The following is a 20,926-nucleotide window of genomic DNA, read 5'->3' as shown; positions in this document are numbered from 1 at the left end:
AATGATTTATGTCTCGCTGCCATTGTTGTGTGGGGTTTACATTACTGCCTCCAAATGATTTCTACTGCGGCGCGCTGTCGCCTCTGCCCGCGCAAGGCGCTGGGCTCCTCCGCGCGCTGGATTTACTGGGGAACAGCGGGGAACAGGCCCCCGTCCCTCCCAGCCCTCCAGCCAGCTGCGGCCCGCTGCAGGGAATGAAACCGGCTCCAAAAAGACAAGGGGCGAATCGATGCGGAATTAAAGGAATGGAAAATCAGGAATGGGGAAATAAGGGACTAAAAGTAAGGGATTGAAAATCAGGAGGAGGGAAATAAGGGATTAAAAAGAAGGGATTGAAAATCAGGAGTAGGGGAATAAGGGATTAAAAATAAGGGATTAAAAATCAGGAATAGGGGAATAAGGGATTAAAAATAAGGGATTAAAAATAAGGGATTAAAAATCAGGAATAGGGAAATAAGGGATTAAATATAAGGGATTGAAAATCAGGAGTCGGGAAATAAGGGATTAAAAAGAAGGGATTAAAAGTAAGGGATTAAAAATCAGGAGTAGGGAAATAAGGGATTAAAAATAAGGGATTGAAAATCAGGAGTAGGGAAATAAGGGATTAAAAATAAGGGATTAAAAGTAAGGGATTAAAAATCAGGAGTAGGGAAATAAGGGATTAAAAATAAGGGATTGAAAATCAGGAGTAGGGAAATAAGGGATTAAAAAGAAGGAATTAAAAATAAGGGATTAAAAATCAGGAAAAGGGAAATAAGGGATTAAAAATAAGGAATTAAAAATCAGGAATAGGGAAATAAGGGATTAAAAATAAAGAATTAAAAATCAGGAATAAGGAAATAAGGGATTAAAAATAAGGGATTAAAAATCAGGAATAGGGGAATAAGGGATTAAAAATAAAGAATTAAAAATCAGGAATAGGGAAATAAGGGATTAAAAATAAGGAATTAAAAATCACACCGCTGAATGTATTTTAATCTCGAAGTTGTGAAGTGCTTCAGCTGCAGGTCCCACGCTGCTGAGTGGTCAGGGGGATCCCCGCGGTGAATTCGGGGTGCAGAGCTCAGGGGAATGGAGCTGGTTTTGTGGGTGGCCCTGCAGGTCCCGTGGATGTTCCACTCTCCTTTCCTGCCTTTCCCCCCCTTTTGCCGGTAAATTCTCTTTTCCTGAGTAATCCATCCCCGGAGCACCTCATTGAGGTGATGAATGGCTGTCCCTGTGATCAGATGGGCCCACAGCTCCTCCTGCCTCTGCTCTCCCCTTTAAAATAAAAAAAAATTCTCCTTTTTCAAATATTTCTCCCTTTGAAAAAAAAAAATCTCCCCTCCTTTTTTAATATTTCTCCCCCCTTTTCTTTATTTTTCCTATTATTTAGTATTTCCCCCATTTAATATTTCCCCCATTTAATATCCCCCCTTTTTATTATTTAATTCCCCCCTTTTTAATGATTTCTCCCCTTTATTATTTCTCTTTTTTTAAAAAAAAACTATTTCACTGTTAACCCTTTGTTGTCCCCCAGGTGCTCAGAGATACAAACCCTTTTCAAGGTGCAGATTTAAGTATGGCTTTAATCTCTGACCCTTCAGAGATATTTTAGGGGAGGTTTTTGTCTCCCTTTGTGGGGTCTCTGTTGGCTCCAGCTGATTTCCAGCTGCAGATCCTGCCTGGAGCCACTCTGGATTTGGATAATTCGAATTTGTCCTTCCAGAATTGTGACCCCAGGCTGAGGTTTCTCTCCCCAAGCTGTTTGCATCCTAGTTAAGATGTTTGTGGATTTGTGCATAATTTAGAGCCAGTTATTTTATATTCAGGGCCAATCTTTTTCAAGCGTTGAGAATGAATTGAAAAATTTAATTTATAAAAAATATAAATATATATTAAAAAAAAAAGAAAGCAACTTATGAAGGGAAAAATAAGTCTGGGTTTGAGGAGGAAAGTGGAAAGTAAATAATAAGGATTATGCCAGAGCCTGGGGATAGAAATGTAATAAAATGCAGAATTGAGACGCAAACAAACTGTAGACACAGGCGGGGTGGGAGCTCATTTGGCCACTGAAAGTCGATGTGAGAGCAGCAGAGAGGGCTGGGAGCGAGCACATCCCCCCGGCTGCCCCGGCTGGCTCCAACCCTGGCAGGGCTCGCAGACCTTGGCACCAAGTCACAAACACCTGTGGGCTCCATTTTAGCCCGTGGAAAAAGCTGCCAACTCTGTGTGAGGAATTACAGACCACAAGGGTTTGAGCAGTGTGGGAGTTGAGTTAACACAGGGTGGAAAAGTAGAATTTTGGGGTTTGTAGGATGGGGTTCAAATGGAGGATTTGGGCGTGTCCTGACCTTCTTCTCCTTCTCCTTGCCCTCCATGCCTTGCTGTGCTGGTGACACTTTTCTGTTGGTTTAAGGACAGACACACTGCCCAACAGAAATGACAGATATTGGCACGTTATTGTAAACGTGGCACAGGCAGTTTTTGGTATAAAATGCAAACACCCCCTGAGGGAAGACAGAATGCCATGGCCGAGCTGCTGGCCAGAGCTCAGCAGGGCAGAGAAAGAATGTTCTGGAGAAGGGAAAATAAACAGCCTTGGGAAGCCGACCCTGCACACCCAGACTCCTCCTTTGGCTGCGGGGCTGGAAATGAGGACTTTTACACTCCTGGGGTCACCCAAACACCCAGACCCGAGAGGGGAGAGGGGCGGCTCAGGGGCTGTGCCTGGCAGGCAGGTATCACAAAAATCAGAAAGTCTGAAAAAAGAGCCCATGGAGGTGTCTGTGCTCGCCAGCTGAGCCAGGTCAGTCCTGATCAGATTCCTCATCATTCATTTCCCATCCCTCATTTCCCAATCCCTCATTTTCCAGTCCTTCATTTCCCATCCCAATCCCTCATTTCCCAATCCCTCATTTCCCAGTCTGTCATTTCCCATCCCAATCCCTCATTTCCCAATCCCTCATTTCCCAGTCTGTCATTTCCCATCCCAATCCCTCATTTCCCAATCTCTCATTTCTAATCCCAATCCCTCATTTCCCAATCCCTCATTTCCCATCCCTCATTTCATTTTCCATCCCAATACCTCATTTCCCAATCCTTCATTTCCCATCCCTCATTTCCCATCCCAATCCCTCATTTCCCATCCCAATCCCTCATTTCCCAATCCCTCATTTTCCATCCCTCAGGTGTGCAAAATGTCCCTGGGGTTCAGCATCATCTGCTCCAACACAAGCAGAACCCAAAAATCCACATTTCCTCTTCCCTGCTTGGCTGGAGCCTGGAAAAGAAAAGCGTTGCGGTGGTTTTAGGGCTGAAGGAAAATACAGAATGATTTTTTTTTCCCCTAGTTTATTATGAAAGCACATTGGAGTTGTTTAAATTCATTAGAAATTCCCTGTGGATCGGATTCCCTGCATTTTAATCTGGATAAAATTTGGATACTGAGAAAACTACTGTACAACCACTGTCAGCTTTGGCTTTCTGCTTCTTCTGCCCTTCAGAAGTTTCATTCCCTACAATGGAGAGTGGTAGAGGAGGGAAAATATTATTATTTCCTCAGAAAGCTTCCAAATGTAAGCTTTTTTTTTTTTCTTTTTTTTTTTTTTGGGTAGAAATTGCAAGTAGTTCAATTCCCAATTTAGCTGTTTTTCCAGAAGAATTTGACAAGTGTTCCTTGACAAAGGGCTTTGAGCCACGAGGAGGATAAATGTGAGGCTAATCCCAATTAATGTGTGCAAACAGAAGCCTTAAAACACCGGGTTTCTGCTTAAAACGCCCGTCTCCCTCCTCGTGGGCTGCACTAAACCCCAGCCAGAGCGCAGGGAGAGCTGAGCTGGGAATTTTGGGGTTCAGCAGCCTGAAACCAGCACGAGCAACGTGGTCAGACACAATTTCCCAGGCAAGGAGAGCCGGGCTGCCAAATTAACAGCAGCGGGGCAGGAGGCTGGAGAATCAATCAGTGCTGAGAGAGAGGCTGCAAAAACCCACATCTGTGTAAATACATTTTCAGGGGGGGTCAAACATTTATTTTTTTTTTGTTCCTTGCAATGCGTCTGCCTGGTTTCAAGCTGTTCTCTGCTCTGAGGAAACATCGATTTTTATTCTTTTAAATTTTTTTATTATTTTTTTGTTGTTGTTGTTGTTGATGGGGCTGATTTTTAGCTGAAAAGGGCCCAGGTTTGCTGGACTTGGCCTTGTCTGGAATTCTGTGCCACGAGCTGCGGGTTTGGGCTGCAAGCAGAGCTTTAATTACCGTGGATCCCACACAGCGTGCAGCTTTGACAGGAAAACGTCAGCGATGTTTCACGGGGCATTGCTGCTGACGGGCTCTGCAGCCGGGAGCCTCATCACTGACAAATAAACAGGGGGTTTTAAACCCTTTTTTCCCCCTCAAAATAGCGTTGATTTTTCAGCCCTGCGTCCGCTCTGGAGCTGGGAGCGCGTCGAGTGGAGGAGGGAAGGGGTTGTGAGGGGATTTGGTGTGAAAAAAGCCAAAAATGGGTCATGGTGAAGCCTGAGAGGACAAGAGGCTGCCAGCGAGGTGAATTTTTATGGAACAGCCACAGCCGGGTGACAAAAGCGCCTGGGGACTCTTTTCCATCATCCTAACCAGCAGCACTTACTGGAGTGAATTCCTCCCCAGAGGGAGCAGGGGCTGGATTTTGGAAGCAATTAGCCTTAAATTCTGCAGTTTCTTTATTTTTGGGCCTCGAGGGAGCGCTGGGTGATGGGCTGGGTGTCTGCTCCTGCTCCATCTCCGGGGCTGGCAGCTCAAACGGGGTTTTAAAAGCCTGAAATTCAGATTGGGTTGGAAAAGCCTGAGATTGGAGGGGAGGGGAAGGGGTTTCTCAGCTCGTGGCAGCTGGATTAAGGATGTTTTTGGATAAAGGAGGCACCCTGGGTGCTCATGCCGAGGTATTTATTTGGAAAAAGAGGGTTTGAGGCCTGTTCTCAGAGCAATTATTGTAGCCCAGATGCTGGAGAGGTGTCCTTTGAGAGTTGTCCAAAATAACAAGCAAAGCTGAGCAGAGGTTGGGAATTTTGGACGGGAGTTTTGTACAGAAAACAACCTCAGACACTTGTTGGGAAATGACTCGTTTGAGAAAAGCTCCAGCTGGTTTTTTCACTCCTTGTCAGTGCTTTGGAAGGTGAATTTCCTTCAGGCTTGAAGCTCCCTGCCCAGGGATTTGAGATACTTCAGACTTCTCTTGCTCGCCGTCCTTCCGCTGTTTTTAGCGGAATAAATCACTCCTGCTTGTAGGAAAAAACCCGAAAACATGAATTAATGGTGCCTGTAAAAGCAAACGAGGAGGAAGATTGACAAAAAGCACCGGTCCAAGTTTCCCCTGCTTGTCACAGAGCCCTGTTTCTCCTGGTGGCCTGTCTTGGGCTCATCTTTCCCATCTGTTAAACGCTGCCTATAATTAGCCCGTCTTTCACAACTTTTCAGCGTTTGGCACTCCTGATCCTGCCGTATTTTCATTCCTGGGGAATGGATGTGAGAACAAAACAAATTACCAGCCATCCCAATTCCTGTGCTTTTCTCCTTTTTCTTTTCCCTTCCCCTCTGTCCTGGCCTGGAGCTGGAGGGTCTCAGCCCCCATGGGTGAGGTGACCTTGGGGACATTTCCAGCGGGGTTTGGGCTGCACCAGCAGATCTGGGGAGGATTTATCCCCTCAGCACTGAAATTTGGGTTTTGGGTGAGGAATGAGGGGGTCCTTCCCAGGATCAGCAGGAAAAGGCACTGAAGTGTTGGTTTTGGGCAAACAAAAGGGGCTCCTTCCCAGGTTCTGTAGGAAAAAGAACTGAAATTCTGGTTTTGGGCATAGAATGAGGGGCTCCTAGCTGGGTTCAGCAGGAAAAGGAACTGAAAATCTGGTTTTGGGTGAGGAACAAGGGGCTCCTAGCTGGGTTCAGCAGGAAAAGGAACTGAAATTCTGGGTTTGGGTGTGGAATGAGGGGCTCCTTCAGCAGGAAATGGAGCTGTGGGGCAGAGAGGGTCGAGTGGGATGAGATTTGTGGGATCAGCAGCAGGAACACTACAAAATAACCCCAGCAGCACAGCCAGAGGGGATGAGGAAAATTCATCCCCAAACCCCAGAGGTTTGAGCCCAAAAAGGAGACAGAGGAGTCCTGGGACTTCACGGGAATCAAGGGAGAGGCCGTGGGGCATTTCCCATGGGGTCTGTCAGATTTTTAGGGGTTTCAGCCTCCTTTTTGTCCCAATTTCTCTCTCTCATTCCCCACTGGCTGAGGTACTTGAGGGGTACAGAGCTCCCAAATCCCCTAATCCAGAGCCCCTTCCAATGTCTTTGTCTTTTCCTTGTGTTGCTCAGTGGAATTCCTCTGGAATTTACGGTTCCTCCCAGTGTTCCCTTCATCTCTCAGCACCCAGCTCTGTTTCTCAGCAGACCCACAGCTTGTTTGTAAAGACAAATCTCCCTCATTCCTTGTCGCCCTGATTTTTTAAAGTGTTAAGTTTTCTTTTATAGTTCTTCTGAAAGTTTTAAAGTTCTCATGAAACTTCTTCAGCCTTCTGATCATGTTTACATATTTGAGAGTCAGAGTTCCCACACAATTTCATGTATAAATAGAATAGTTTACATATTTCTCTGTGGGTGGAGAGAAATGATTGATTGATTGATTGATTAATTGATTGATTGATCTTTGGACCAGTGTGGTTGGAGAGGTGGTAATTCCATCCTCCAATCCACGGTCACCATTGGAATTCTATAAATACCAGATGTTGGAATAAAACGGGGTCTTTTTTTGAACTTACCGGGGTTTTGTGTGGAGTAGTGACAATTCCTCTCACGGGGTTTGGAGAGCAGAGTCCAGCTGGGGCTGGGCCTGCCAAGGGGAGATTTCTGCTGCAGCAAAACCGAGTTTGCAGCCAAACCTGTACCTAAACAGAGACATCAAACATCTCTGAAGTGGGGAGAGATGTTGGAGTGCCCGAATTTCCCTCTGGAGGGCTGGAAATGCTCTGGTGGTGGGAGGTTCTGGTGTGGTCACGCCAGCCCAGGTGTGCTTCACCTCGAACCTGAGAAAGGGAAAATCCCCTCCTCCCCCAGGCTGATCAAACCCTGCCCCTGACATTTAAACTCACGTGGAGTTTGGGGGAGCATCAGTTCTGCTCTGGGAGCTCTCTCCTTGGAATGAGGAGTTATTTCTGCACCTGTGTCGAGGACCTGATGGGAATTTTAAAATTTTAAAAATTAACTGCTGGGCTGTGCATTTGCAGCTCTGGAGAAACAGCCACAGCGCTGGGTTACTCCCAGCACTAAACCACTGCCCAGAGGAGCCTTCAGACACCTGGAAATGTGCCTGGGAGCAGGCACAGGAGCTGAACACAGATATTTGTGCGTGTTCCATGTGGGGCTGTTGATGCTGCCTCCTCTCCCAGGCTCTGCTGGACTCTGTGCATTAATCCCGAAAATGGAAATGAGGGGAAGGGCTGATAAATCAAGATATGAGCAGTGGAAGCACGCTGCTGATGAACACACGGTGCGTGGAGCAATGGCAGGCTGCGAGATAATTTAATTAAAAAGAAAAAAGAGGAAGGGAAAAGGGAGGAAGCTTCTCTTTTTACAGTTAATCCTGCTAATTCTGAGCTCAGCTCTGCTCTGTCAGCGCAGGAGTTGCCACCTCTCACCCCTCTCCTCCTTCCCCTCTTCTCAGTCCCTTGCTCTCTGCTCTTTCAAGGTGCCAGCAGTTGAACACTTCAGTGGGAGCCGTTTCCTCCTCTGAACTTGGCCTGAAATTCCTTTTCTCATTCCTCTCCGCCAAAGTGCCCCCAGACCTCGTTTGGGCTGTGCCTTGTGAGGAATTAAAAACAGTGCCAGGGATTGTGCTGCTCCTGCTCCAAAATGTTCCTGAACTGAGGGGAAGAACAAGCACGGAATCCATCGGATTTGGGGTTTCTGGGATTTGGATTTGGGGTTTCTGGAATTTGGGGTTTCTGGGATTTGGAGTTTCTGGGATTTGGATTTGGGGTTTCCGGGATTTGGATTTGGGGTTTCTGGGATTTGGAGTTTCTGGGATTTGGATTTGGGGTGTCTGAGATTTGAATTTGGGGTTTCTGGGATTTGAGTTTCTGGGATTTGGAGTTTCCGGGATTTGGATTTGGGGGTTCTGGGATTTGGAGTTTCTGGGATTTGGATTTGGGGTTTTGTTGCTCCGTTCTTTCGAGAGTTTTGAAGTTCTTCTAAAAGTTTCTTCAGCATTCTGATATTTACATATTTCTACTGGAGTTCTCAGGCACTGTTCCTGTAAATAATGATTGTTTTGCATTTGTCTTTGTGGGAGGAGAGAATTGATGGGCTGTTGGTTTGACCAGTGTGGTTGGAGAGGTGGCAACTCCATCCTCCAACCCACTGTCACTTTTGCTATTGTATATATAGTGGAGTCAGAAAATAAAGTCAGCTTTTTTGGTTTCTTTTTCTTTCCTTTTGCATCTGGCCTGCTTGTGTGAGTTATTTCGCGTCACAGTGTGACAGGGTTTCTGAGCTCTCTCCACTCACAAAAACAATTTGATGGAAGTGTTTTGGCAAATCTGAGGCAGGAAAATTAAGATTTGTGTGTGTCAGACAGGGACACAAAGGGGTTGGAGATCCTGGTTAAAAAGTGCTGCAGACAAAGCATCTCGATGTCCCCAGGCTGGGGGAGCCCTCGTGAGTCCCAATTTCTCCCTTGTGTCCCCATGCCAGGTGTGGGAGCCCAGCACATCCCCCTGGCTGCCCCGGCTGGCTCCAACCCTGGCAGGGCTCGCAGACCTTGGCACCAAGTCACAAACACCTGTGGGCTCCATTTTAGCCCGTGGAAAAAGCTGCCAACTCTGTGTGAGGAATTACAAACCACAAGGGTTTGAGCAGTGTGGTAGGTGAGTTAACACAGGGTGGAAAAGTAGAATTTTGGGGTTTGTAGAATGGGGTTCAAATGGAGGATTTGGGCGTGTCCTGACCTTCTTCTCCTTCTCCTTGCTCTCCCTGCCTTGCTGTGCTGGTGACACTTTTCTGTTGGTTTAAGGACAGACACACTGCCCAACAGAAATGACAGATATTGGCACGTTATTGTAAACGTGGCACAGGCAGTTTTTGGTATAAAATGCAAACACCCCCTGGGGGCAGACAGAATGCCATGGCCGAGCTGCTGGCCAGAGCTCAGCAGGGCAGAGAAAGAATGTTCTGGAGAAGGGAAAATGAACAGCCTTGGGAAGCCGACCCTGCGCACTCCGACTCCTCCTTTGGCTGCGGGGCTGGAAATGAGGACTTTTACACTCCTGGGGTCACCCAAAAGCCCAGACCCGAGAGCCAGGAACATTCCTGTGCTGATTTCCAGGCACTGGTGACCTCTGAGGGAATTTCCACCCACCACACAAACGGTGCCGTGGCTCAAACTGAGCCAGGCTTAGCCAAACCCTGCCTTAGCCACTCCGTGTAGCTCTGCTAATTTTGATAATTTCTGCAATTAGCAAACCCAGATCGAAGGCTCGTCAAGGAAACAAATGAGGATTTATGGATCACCCATGGAAGGGCTGAGATCATTTCATTAAAGGTTTGCAGGAGCTTTTGGAGGAGAATCAGCAACAATAAATGAGAAGCAGCCAGGAAAGGGAGGGAGATGCTGAAACACACTGAGGAGTTCCCTTCAAGGCTTAACCAGCCCAGTAACGGAATTTTTTATGGTTATGGGAATTACTGGGAATACTGGCTGAGGGGCTCAGAGCTCATTTCTGATGTAGCTTCTGACTGTTCCATTATTAGTTGGTTTTGAGTAGTTTATTTTACCAAAATCTGTTGAGCAAAGCCAGATTTTGGGAGAATATTTCCCTTCAGGCTGTTCCCATGGATCAGGCAGGTAAAGCTCTGCTTTAGTGCTGAGCTTTGGGTTAGACCACGCTTCTGAGGGGGTTGCAGAGAGTCTCATTAACATTTTAATCAGCTGGAAGTTGGTTTTAAGAGCTTTAGGAGGGGGCAGATGAGTGCGGCTGGCAGGGTGAGCAGTGTTTATTCCAAAACGTCCCATTTCGCTGCTATTCCAGTCTTTAAACACCTCACAGGATGGAAATGAGCACTCTAATAACAACAGCAGTAAAGCTGAGAAATTTCTCATCTGTTTTCCGGGGCCGTTCTAATTAGTCTGGGATTCTGTGGCTGCTGATGGACAGAGCAGGTCAAAGCCAGCACCACTGCAGGCAATAATTCGGTTTTCACTGGCAGCCTGCACCGGGTTTGGCCCGGAATGTGGAAGGGGGAACATGCAGGGAGGATCTGGTGGTGCCAGCAGGGATGGGGAAGAGCTGGGAAGGGCTGGGCTGCCTCGTGTGAGCACCTGGAACCACTAAAAAGTCACTAAGAAGGGGTCACTTTGGTTGGGTTCGGGTCTGTGCTTGCTCCTGCCCCCAGGTTTTGCTCTAATGTTGGTTTTAAGGACCAGCAAATGCTGCTGGGAGTGCAGAGCTCAGGGCTTCGTGCAGGAATGGGATTTTCAGCCCCACGGCGGGGCTGTGGACTTCCCTGGGGGTTCTCCCAGCTGAGCTAGTCTCCAGGTGGAATCAGAACCTGGCTTAAGGAATTTCGCCCCCACAGCTACAGAGAAATCACAATAAGGTGTTCTTCAGCCCCACGGGGTTTCTCAGGGAGGAGAACCCATGGCATCATTTCCCAAATTCTCTCAGCAGCTTTGGGTGCCCCTGTGGCTTCCTCACAGCCCCAACTCCAAACAGGAATTCCCTTCTCGGGGTCGGGGTGTTTGGGTGACCCCAGGAGTGTAAAAGTCCTCATTTCCAGCCCCGCAGCCAAAGGAGGAGTCGGAGTGCGCAGGGTCGGCTTCCCAAGGCTGTTTATTTTCCCTTCTCCAGAACATTCTTTCTCTGCCCTGCTGAGCTCTGGCCAGCAGCTCGGCCATGGCATTCTGTCTGCCCCCAGGGCGGTGTTTGCATTTTATACCAAAAACTGCCTGTGCCACGTTTACAATAACGTGCCAATATCTGTCATTGCTGTTGGGCAGTGTGTCTGTCCTTCAACCAACAGAAAAGTGTCACCAGCACAGCAAGGCATGGAGGGCAAGGAGAAGGAGAAGAAGGTCAGGACACGCCCAAATCCTCCATTTGAACCCCATCCTACAAACCCCAAAATTCTACTTTTCCACCCTGTGTTAACTCACCTACCACACTGCTCAAACCCTTGTGGTTTGTAATTCCTCACACAGAGTTGGCAGCTTTTCCCACGGGCTAAAATGGAGCCCACAGGTGTTTGTGACTTGGTGCCAAGGTCTGCGAGCCCTGCCAGGGTTGGAGCCAGCCGGGGCAGCCAGGGGGATGTGCTGGGCTCCCACATTTCCTTGGGTTTGTAAAAATCCTGCCATTCCCAGAGCGTGTTCTGCATTCCCTTGGGAATTCCCTCAGCATTCCCCATCCCCTGCTGGCCCAGGGCTGCCTTCAGCCCAGAAAAGCCGCAGGGGGAAAATGTTCAAAGCTGCATTTTACACCCTGGCCCCACAGAGAGAGCAAATCACTCACCCATTTATCTATTGAGACTCAGAGTATTAAAAATTGGAGGGAAGTTCTGCAACCTTTAAATCCTGTCACAGCCCTTTGTGCTCCTGCTGTTGAGCTTTTTTTTTTGCTGTGCTCGTGTCACCCAGGGTTGGGGATATTTACAGCACCTAAATCAATGTTGAGGACATGCAGAATATTGAGGGATCAACTCTACTTATTTCTAATGCACTTTAATATTTTGACTGCCCGAGCAGAGTTGGGGAAATCGCTGTGCTGGAATGATAATGAGGAGTTTAACAGTTTTATGATGGTTGGAGAGAACTTTATGGAAGTTGATAAATCTCATCTTGTAGGTTTCAATTTCTCATTCCCTACAGAGAGATGGGCAGAATACATTGATACTGCATTTCAAATTGGCCAGATCAGGAGGAACAGCAGCTAAAATCCATTACAACCCAATTACATCCATCAGCTGAAGCTGTGTGCATTCACTCGTGAACATCAGCATTTAATCCATAAAGAGGAACTAATGAGAAATTTGAAAATGGAATCCATGCATCAGTGGCTTTGGAGAGATTTTGCTGGGATTAATGAACTGCCAGAACGTTGTCAACAGACAGCAAGCCCATTCTCTGCAGGTTTGTTTACTGACCAAAGAGAGATTGCTCTGCTTTGTTCTGCCCACCCCTCAGCCCTGCTTTTGTCCTGGTTTGGGCTGCTGCTCCTCCTGGGAGCGGGCAGGGCCATCGCAGCCAGGCGAAGGCTCAGACCCTTGTTCCTTGTCCATCCTTCTCCCGTGCACACCTGGCAGCTTGGCTGCCCCAGCGCCCTCAGCATCCCTGCGGGAATCTGGCTCTGGAAGCCAAGGCCGCGTGGATAAAAGCACATTTCGCAGCAGAGGAGGCAAGGCAGGGTGCCACAGGTGCTTTTTGGATGGTCTGGAGCTGGAGGCTGGCTGGGTTCTGCAGCTGCTGCTTTGTGGGGTCCCCTGTGAATTATCTCTGTTTTACCCCTCAATACCGTGAATTATTTCTGTTTTACCCCTGAATACCGAGAATTATCTCTGTTTTACCCTTCCACGCTGTGAATTATTTGCTGTCTTTCAGTCATACTCAATGCTGTGAATTATTTGCAGCATCACCCCTGAATGCTGTGATTTATTTGCAGTATCACCCCTGAATGCTGAGAATTATTTCTGTGTTGCCCCTCCATGATTTGCTGCTCCACCAGGAATGGGCTGATGTGGAATATCTGGGATTTGGGCCTCCCCTGGTGTCCCTCATCTTGAAGAGATCCAATTCTCCTCATTTCTCGCTGACTTTTAACCAACTCTGCAAAACAAAAGAATCTTGAAGCAAACCCCAACCTGCTCCGCCCTCCTCTCGGTTTCTGAGCGCGTGCCTCAAACGCGTGGCTCTGTCATAAAACACCTCCGTAAATCATATTCCAAGAGCAGGTCTTAACTACCTCCTGTTTTCTTTTCAAATTCCTCTTGTTAATCATCCTGACAGCAAGCGGAATGTTGCTGGGGCTTTGAGAGCCACGTGCTGCGCCTGAAAGGGAAATACAGCACGGAAATAAATAAAGAACAAAAATAAAACAAAGAAATTAAGGAGCCATTTGATTGAAAACGATTAAATAAACGTGCAGGTTAATTCCTAATCAAATATTTAGTTATTTATAAAAAATATTTAATTAAATATTTAATTTTAGAATTATTATTTTTATTTAAATACCTATTAATTAAATAAAATAATTAAATTAAACGTGAAGGTTTAATTATTTATTAATTAAATAAAGCGTGCAGGTGTGCATGCTTCACACGCAGATTGCTCCCAGTGTGACACAGGCTGAGTGCACCCATCCTAAACCCTTTGAAAGGTTGCAAAAAAGGAATTTGGTAGGGAAAAGGTTGAAAAAAGCTGATAAAAAGTTGAAAAAGTTTGAAAAAATGAAGGATCTTGGTACGTTCATCTTTTTTTAGTAAATGCAGCCTTGCCATGGATATTTTCTGACACCACCAAGTGCTGGAGGGGGGTGTGAAGGTGGAGTTACATCCAAGCTCCAAGCTGAAATCGCCCTGGGGGATTTTGATCAGAAATCTGAGCTGGGCTGGGCTGCCCAGAGCTGCATCCAGCTGGACACGGGCTCCCTGTGGAGGGCACAGCTTCCAAAAATTCCCAGAAATAAAAACCCCCAGATGGCTCCGGCTCCCCATGGAGGGCACAGCTTCCAAAAATTCCAAAAAAACCCCCCCCAGATGTCTCCAGGTGGAGCAGCAGCCCCAGGGTCAGCAGGAAGTTCTCCCAGTCTGACAGGCAATTAGAGACAAACCTGAATTTTCCAGCTGCTGCCTTTTGCACACGCTGCCTCCCTGGAAATGTTTCTTCATCCTTGGGAGCTCAGCAGGAGGAGGCTCGGGGATGGATAAATAAATCCTCCTGCAGCCCCTCCCTGCCAGGTCAATGTTTGCTCTGGGAGCTTTGCAGACGAATTCTCCGCTCAGCTCTGCAAACACCAGGGGCCCATTGGTGCCCCGTAAAGAACTTCCAGGAGATCAACGAGCTGTGGGGTCAGCGGCTGGGATGCTCCAAGGAGCGTTTTTGGGGTTGATTTGGCACGTTCAGGTTGCTCTGAAGTCTCTCAGACTTGCTGAAATCTTTGTAATTCTGGGGCTGTGCAAGGTTTTTTCCTTGTTATTTATCACTGAACCCCTGTATGAACTGCACCAGTGAAGCCATACACGGAATAAATAGCTAAATAATAACTACAATATTTAGTTATTTATATATAATAAATAACTAAACTCCACACCTGGGGTAGCTGTGAAGTGGGTGTGTATTGTCAGCGCCCGGCACAAGTGAGATCGCTCTCCACAAACCTGTGCCCCAGCCTCGGTCTGACCCACACTTTTATTCCCAAATTTGTTTTATGTGCAATAAATCACACAGCTCTGCCATGCGTATCCAGCCCTGGCCCCGCCTGGCCTCGCCTCTCATGCTAAACAGGTCCACGCCCTTCTGGGCACGCCTGGTTTGTCCTGATGGTCATACGGGGGTCTCTGGTGGTCTTTGAGGCTGAAGATTTTGGTCTTCCTCATGGCTGAACTTCTGAACTTTTCCTCTCTGAGTTTTTGGTCCTTCAGTGTTTATCTGTGTGCGTCTGTCAGTCTGGGTAGGCTTGGGGACAGGGAAGCTTCTTTATCTGGGTTCTTTGCATCCTTGGTCTCCTCTGGTATCGTTCTTTATGTGAGAAGCTTCAGAAATTTGCATTTTCCTATGTCCTTTTGTACCATGGCAGAGGTTTCTTAAGTAAAAGGTTAAAATTCAACAAATAACTCTACCAGCTAGAATATAATTGGTTAATTCATTTTGTTAACTCAAGTGAATTCCAAAAATCTCTGTTTCACCAGCAGCACAAACCTGTCGCTATTGGACACAAAATGAGCACACAGAAGTTTGGTAAGTTCAAAAGAGAAAAAGAGACAATTTTATTTCTGACCTCGCAATATATAGAATTCCAAAAGTGGATTGGAGGATGGAGTTGCCACCTCTCCAACCACACTGGTCAAACCAACAGCCCATCAATTCTCTCCTCCCACAAAGAAGAATGCAAAACAATCATATTTACATGGACAGTGTGTGACAACTCCAGTAGAAATATCTGAACATCATCAGAAAGTTAAAGAAGTTTTACAAGAACTTTAAAATTTTAAAAAGAACTAAAAAAGAAAACATAACACTTCTAAAAATCAGGGCAGCACAAACCCAACCATATTCTCATTTTCCCCTCTTCTTTAGCTATCTCTCAGTTCTATGGTCTGAAAGAAACTGAGTTTGGAGCCTCGGTCGTGGTGTAGGGGATGCTTTAACATCGGCTCTCCTCAGTAGAACTTTGGGTTTTTCCTGTATTTGCTGCTCCTCCCGAGCCCCCACAGCTGGCACGGTGTCAGTTCCCAGTATCTGCACCAAAGGCATCGGGAGATGGAGAATTCTCCATCTCTTCAGGGGTTTATTCCCATTTTTAACAGCTCCTGTCCTGGGAAAACACAGATTTATTTCTGCTTCAGTGTGTGCAAATCAAGCTTTAATTTCCCCCCACTTACAGAGAAACTGGGAGTGACTCCTTTTCCCTCAGAGATGTTTACATTGCTGGGAAGTGCGTGTAGAAAAAAGCTTTGTTTTTTCCAGATTTCCTCTTCTTTCAGAGGTCACCAGCTGGGATTTTACCCCTCCAGTGGCTGAGCAGCACAAATGCTGTGGAAGGGCTGGAAAAGCTGGGCTAAAATCTGAGAAAATAGACCAGAATTTAAAAGAAAATGGATTTAACTCATCCAACTTCCCCATGTGGCTGCAATCACGGCTGGGAAATCCAGAAATGCTCTGGGTTTAAAGGTCCTGTTAACACCTAAAAAAAAAAGAAAACCAATTTATAAATCACCTCTGCAAAGAAGAATGGCTTTAGACCCTTCAGCTTGGAAAAGTTCTTTGTGGGAGTGAGGAATGGGGTGGAAATGAGCAGCTCCAGGGCTGAGGAGGAGATTTTGCACTCCAGAACCACGGGGAGCAGGAGATGAAAACTCAATTTTAAGGACACGTTTTAAGTAATGAATGCAGCGGAGTGGAACAGCGACATGAAGTAAGTGGGATGTCCTGTAAATTGATCTGAAAATCGCTGCTGGTTCTGCCTGCTCTGGCAGAATAATTCACAATAATTCCAGGGAAAACAGTCTTTTCCTGGGAACAGCCTGAGAGCAGCGGGAAGGGGAGGTGCCTGGCTGGGAGAAGGAAAAAGAGCCCTGGAAATGCAGTTTTTTGGGGGTTTTAACTCATTTCGTTGTGCTGTGAAATGGTGATGGTGAGGCTGGACTGGCTCCCAGCGAGGAGAAATTCACCTGGCAGGGTTTTGTGCTAAATGAGCTTTTAGGCAGCACCGAGTTCATCCCTGCACTGATAATTAGCAGTGATTTCATGGAGGAGGAGCAGGAATTGTGTGATCATGGTCAGGGTTAAGTAGAAATCTTTATGGGGGGAAAAAACATCTCAAATTGTGGAAACTTTGCCACTTATCTCAGTAAAAGAGAAGGGAAAATTGATTTGAAAGCTGGCAAGTGGCTGTGTTGTTATTGTTGTGAGGGAAAAATTGGTTGTAATTTTACCATGAAGTCAAATTTTACCCCGTGAGTTTTCAATTTGCCTTCACAGAAGGCTGAGAAGAAATGAATGTGTTCCAGAGATAAGGTTTTCTTCTAAGAAAAATCACTTTAATTGGAAAGCAGTGAATGAAAACAGGTCGTGTGATCACCGCATTCTTGTCTTGTTTTTTTTTTTTATTTTTTCTTTCTTTTTTTTCCCTCCCTGCTGGACTCCTTTGCACTTCCCAGCTCCACTTTCTTTTGCTGCCACTTCAATTTCTCATTGCTCTCGGAGGTGAAGGAACATTTTCATCTGGCAAGGCTGGGTGGGGTAAGAAATGAGCCAGATGCGAGCGATGCAGGCTCTGATTGCATCCCCTGCAGTTCTGTACTTAAAAAACCCCAACAAACAACAAAACCCAGGCTGAACAAACAAGGAAATGCACATTTTGGACTTTTCCAGAAGTTTCAAGTCGGATCAAATCTGTTTTCATTTCTAACTTACAACTGAACTGCTCACATTCCTTCTGTTCTTGCTGCCTCCCTGAGCTTTGTCTGGAGATGTTTTTATCATTGTTGAGGAAATTTGGGGTAGGAAAGGAACTTTTGGTGCTGAAGAGTTTTGGGAATGTGGGGAATTGTCTGAGAGGAGGTGTTTGTGCAGCTGATGGCAGCAGCTCCTCATGGCCAGTTTGGGGCTGGCAGTTTGTGGTTTGCCATTTGGCATTGGCAGTTTGGGGTTGGTCATTTGGCATTGGCAGTTTGGGGTTTGTCATTTGGGGCTGGCAGTTTGGGGTTTGCCATTTGGGGTGGCCAGTTTGGGGTTTGCCATTTGGCATTGGCAGTTTGGGGTTGGTCATTTGGCATTGGCAGTTTGGGGTTGGTCATTTGGGGCTGGCAGTTTGGGGTTTGCCATTTGGGGTGGCCAGTTTGGGGTTTGCCATTTGGCATTGGCAGTTTGGGGTTGGTCATTTGGCATTGGCAGTTTGGGGTTGGTCATTTGGGGCTGGCAGTTTGGGGTTTGCCATTTGGGGTGGCCAGTTTGGGGTTTGCCATTTGGCATTGGCAGTTTGGGGTTTGCCATTTGGGGTGGCCAGTTTGCGGTTTGCCATTTGGGGTGGCCAGTTTGGGGTTTGTCATTTGGGGTTGGGAGTTTGGGGTTTGCCATTTGGGGTTGGGAGTTTGGGGTTTGCCATTTGGGGTTGGCAGTTTGGGGTTTGTCATTTGGCATTGGCAGTTTGGGGTTTGCCATTTGGGGTTGGCAGTTTGGGGTTTGCCATTTGGGGTTTGCCATTTGGAATTGGCAGTTTGGGGTTTGCCATTTGGGGTTGGGAGTTTGGGGTTGGGAGTTTGGGATTGTGAATCTGGGGTCTTCCATTTGGGGTTTTCCATTTGGCATTGAGAGTTTGGGGCTGGCATTTTGGGGTTTCCCAGTTGGGGTTGGTCATTTGTCATTGGCAGTTTGGGGTTTGCCATTTGGGGTTGGCAGTTTGGTGTTGTGAGTCTGGGGTTGGCAGTTTGGGGTTTGCCATTTCAGGTTAGCAGTTTGGGATGTTCAGTTTGGGGTTGGCAGTTTGGGGAGGTCAGTTTGGGGTTGCCAATTTGGGGTTGGGAGTTTGGGATTGTGAGTCTGGGGTCTTCCATTTGGGGTTTTCCATTTGGGGTTTTCCATTTGGGGTTGGGAGTTTGGGGCTGGCATTTTGGGGTTGGCAGTTTGGGGTTGTGAGATTGGGATTGCAATTTTGAGGCTGAGAGTTTAGGGAGGCCAGTTTGGAGTGGCCAGTTTGGCATTGGCACTTTGGGGTTGTGAGTTTGGGGTTTGCCATTCGGGGTGGTCAGTTTGGTATTGCAAGTTTGGTATTGGCAATTTGGGGTTGGCAGTTTTGGATTGTGAGTTTGGGGCTGGCAGTTTGTGGTTGGTAGTTTGGGGCTGGGAATTTGGGGTTGGCCATTTGTCATTGGCAGTTTGGGGTTTTCCATTTGAGATTGGCAGTTTGGGGTTTGGAGTTTGGGGATGCAATTTTGGGGCTGGGAGTTTAGGGAGGCCAGTTTGGAGTGGCCAGTTTGGCATTGGCACTTTGGGGTTGGTAGTTTGGGGTTGGGAATCTGGGGTTGGCCATTTGTCATTGGCAGTTTGGGGCTGACAGTTTGGGGTTTTCCATTTGGGGTTGGCAGTTTGGGATTGGCCATTTGACATTGGGAGTTTGGGTTCACCCATTTGGGGTTGGCAGTGTGGGATTGGAGGTTTGGGGTTGGCAATTTGGGGTGGTCAGTTTGGTATTGTGAGTTTGGGGTTGGCAATTTGGGGTTGGTAGTTTGGGCTTGGCAGTTTGGGATTGGAAGTTTGGGGTTGGTAATTTGGGGTGGTCAGTTTGGCATTCCAAGTTTGGGGTTGGCAGTTTGGGGCTGGCAGTTTGGGTTCACCCATTTAGGGTTGGCAGTTTGGGATTGTGAGTTTGGGGTTGGCAATTTGGGGTTGGTAGTTTGGGGTTGGGAATTTGGGGTTGGCTATTTGTCCTTGGCAGTTTGGGGTGGTCAGTTTGGGATTGTGAGTTTGGGGCTGGCAGTTTGGGGTTGTTCAGTTTGGGGCTGGCATTTTGGGTTCACCCATTTGGGGTTGGCAGTTTGGGGTTGTGAGTTTGGGGTTGGTAATTCGGGGCTGGCAGTTTGAGGTTGGTAATTTGGGGCTGGCAGTTTGGTGTTGTGAGTTTGGGGTTGTTCAATTTGGGGCTGGCAGTTTGGGGTTGGTAATTTGGGGCTGGCAGTTTGAGGTTGGTAGTTTGGGGCTGGCAGTTTGGGGTTGGCAGTTTGGGGTTAGGAGTTTGGGATTGTGAGTTTGGGGCTGACAGTTTGGGTTGTTCAGTTTGGGGCTGACAGTGACCTCTTGCATGTCCCTGCTGGATTCCTGCTCGTGGCAGCACCCAGCTGGAGGAGTTAATAGGTGGGAAAAGTCCGTGGAATTCATCAAAGGCGCTAAAGACAGATTTCCTTCTGTTTATCGGAGGAAAAGCAGAAATGCGGCTTTTCCAACACCAACCCACCAGGTGCAAATTGCAACATCTGCTGCGAGCTGGGCAGGAGCCAGGAAGGATCAAAGGAGGAGCTCGGATGGAAAAAGCAAATTTAAATAATATTTAAATAAATAAATTCTGGCTTTTCCCAATGTGCGGAACCTACAGGGGAAAAGAACCCCAAAAATACGATGGATTGAACCTGGACTGGTCTTTGTTAGGGAACACGGGGGATTTCCTGAAGGACACCAGTGCTGGTGGGATTTCTGTGGGGTTTTTCTGAGGCAGGGGCTCATGGCCAGTCAAAATTCATTAATTTTCATTAATTTTCATGATTTTCATAAAGGAATTGGTTTTTGCTCCCACTGCCCGGGCTTGGAGGGGGCAAGACCGAGGTGCTGCAGGATCCCAGAGAAGGATGGGAATAACTGGAGAGCTCGGCATGAAATCCTCCCCATTGAACCTTCCTTGGGTTTGGGGTTTTGGGATAAAGATCCGCAAAATCGTTACTTCCGTGAAACTCTCCCCTCCCAGCCCCACCACGGATATCCCACCTGGCACCTCCCATTTCCTGGGCAAAGAGCACCCCAAACTCTGCACAAACCCCACAGCTCTCCCCAAATGAGCTTTTTTCCCTTGGGAAGAACCCCAGGGATGTCCCCTCGCCTGAGGGAACCGCCTGATTTCTTGGTGCTTGAAACTCACCGTTGATTCCATCAAACCCGTTTTATTTTTATTCCTTTTCCTTTCCCTCACAAAAGGGGATCAATGCTGACAGAACATTTTTTTTTCCTCCCCCATAGATTAAATGTCCACAAACCTCTTGTTTTGGGTTAATTACTGCAAATTGAGCTGCCCAGAGCCTGCATTTCCCCTCTGCAGCCCCTCGGGGTTTATTTGCTGGAACAAACTGGACTCCATTTATTTCCCCTCATTTCCACAAGGAACACAGCCAGAAAAAGGGTGGAAATCACATTTCCTTTTTTTTTGTTTTGTTTTTTTTTTCCCTGTTGTTACGTTCCATCTCTGGAGCTCTCATTTTCACGTTGTTTCCCATTTCCTGGGCTGGTTTTGTTTGGCTTTTGGGAACCACTTGAAGGTTTTTTTGGGAGCTGTTGAAGGTTTGATCTCTGGCAGGTGGAAGTGAGGAGTCAAATCCAATGTGCTCAAAGCAGCATCACTGAGAGGGAAATGAGGGCCCTTGGTAAATGCAGAAAAACACAGGAATAACAATGAGCTCCTGCCCAGGATCTGCGTTTTCCACCCCAATTCCCCAACTCCTGCCAGCACTAAAT

The 20,926-nt window shown here is 47.1% G+C and overlaps 1 protein-coding gene and 1 long non-coding RNA gene across 3 annotated transcripts in view; one reads left to right on the top strand and one right to left on the bottom strand.

Moving 5' to 3' along the window:
* Window positions 1-1,470: 1,470 nt before the first annotated feature.
* Window positions 1,471-14,184, bottom strand: LOC146765587 (uncharacterized). Its single transcript, XR_014949845.1, has 3 exons — window positions 13,821-14,184; window positions 12,954-13,039; window positions 1,471-12,817 (listed from the first exon to the last, which is right to left on the bottom strand). It is a non-coding gene; the product is annotated as an uncharacterized LOC146765587 (long non-coding RNA).
* LOC146765586 (uncharacterized) overlaps window positions 12,805-20,926 on the top strand; it is a 90,119-nt gene continuing 81,997 nt past the window's right edge. For both annotated transcript variants that reach the window (XR_014949844.1, XM_085559152.1), the window contains exon 1: window positions 12,805-16,124. The gene's annotated coding sequence lies outside the window, so the exon portion shown is untranslated. The remainder of the gene's footprint in view (window positions 16,125-20,926) is intronic.

This window comes from Lonchura striata, chromosome 22, assembly GCF_050655825.1.
Source record: "Lonchura striata isolate lonStrDom1 chromosome 22, ASM5065582v1, whole genome shotgun sequence".
Classification (NCBI taxonomy): domain Eukaryota; kingdom Metazoa; phylum Chordata; class Aves; order Passeriformes; family Estrildidae; genus Lonchura; species Lonchura striata.
Note: the sequence above shows the minus strand (reverse complement) of the source record. Positions and strands in the feature narration are given on the sequence as shown.